The sequence below is a fragment of the Cibotium barometz genome, chromosome 41, assembly GCF_041138505.1.
Source record: "Cibotium barometz isolate CiBa-2024 chromosome 41, ASM4113850v1, whole genome shotgun sequence".
In the NCBI taxonomy this organism is placed as follows: domain Eukaryota; kingdom Viridiplantae; phylum Streptophyta; class Polypodiopsida; order Cyatheales; family Cibotiaceae; genus Cibotium; species Cibotium barometz.
In genome coordinates this window covers 19,669,699-19,670,950 of record NC_141086.1, presented here as the reverse complement: position 1 = coordinate 19,670,950, position 1,252 = coordinate 19,669,699, and the positions used below count along the sequence as shown (strand labels likewise).

Below are 1,252 nucleotides of genomic sequence, written 5' to 3'. Positions count from 1 at the left end.
GAAACGACGACATAAAATTTGAATATCTTGGTATTTTCCCTTGAAACTTGAATAAAGTTCAACCTAGAATTAAGTTATAATGTGTTAGATATACCAACCAATATCTAGACTAATTTAAATAAGCTTTTAAATTACCCATGACTCACCTGAGGCTCCTCAAGAAGATGGATTGTATGTTTCACATATGAACATCTAGCTAGTCTTTTACTACACACATCTTTTTTGTTGGGAGACACCCTTGTCTCATCCATCTAGAATTGAAATGCTATGTCTTTGACATCTTGAGTGATGTGGGTTTTCCGCTATAGCCATGTCTGTGACATGTGGATATAGGCAATGATCCATCAGCTTCGTTTGCCCCCACTATTGACTAATGCTTGGCTGAATATAAATTTGTTTTGTGGATCCCCATAAGCTTGGTAGCTTGTGGAATTCTCCAACATCAAGAGAGCTGATTTCTTCACGAAATCCTCATCTTAGAATAGCTGATTCTAATTTCTTTGATTTTTGGCTAGACTGCATGTTCTTGAAACAAGGATGTCAAAGAAGTTGCTAAAAGATTTCCTTTGTAGTACTTGCATCCATCCCCATTGTTAATTTATCAAAGTGTTATACCATAGATTGGCATATCTTCCATTTCTTTCGTTCATCTACCACCATAGTTTTGCTTTCAGTCACCATGTTCATCATTCTTGCTCGTTGCTTTTTCTTTTGAAGAGCCCAGTATTATTGATTTTCTACTATTCATATTAGCTTCAATTTTAGCTTCTATATTCAAGGATATTGAGCTGCTAGCCATTTCTTCAATTTGTACTATTATTGTAGTACTTTCAAGGACTTCAATAGTCTTGTGCTTTCTAGTATTGTTGTACTTTTCAGCAGTACTTTTCCTGCAACATGAAGACCATTTTTTAGTACTTTCTAGCAGTGATGAAGTACTTTTCAGTAGTGCTGAAGAATTGGATCGTGTGGTGATTAGGTTGCTTCTCAGAGTAAGCAAGTATAAAGTTTCATACCTACATGATGATGCTTCTAGCAATGATGAGCTGCTAGCCATTTCTTCAATTTGCACCATTGTTATAGTACTTTCAAGAACTTCAGTAGTGTTGTAGTACTTTTTTGTAGTGTTCTACTTTTCAGCAGTACTTTTCCTACAACACGAAGACCATTTTCTCACCATTTTGTAGTACTTTCTAGCAGTGATGATGAAGTGTTTTTCAACTTTAGTGCTGAAGAACTGTCGCGTGGTGAT

The 1,252-nt window shown here is 35.8% G+C and overlaps 1 pseudogene; it reads right to left on the bottom strand.

Moving 5' to 3' along the window:
- Positions 1–265: 265 nt before the first annotated feature.
- LOC147614745 (uncharacterized) lies at positions 266–811 on the bottom strand (annotated as a pseudogene).
- Between the last annotated feature and the right edge of the window lie 441 nt (positions 812–1,252).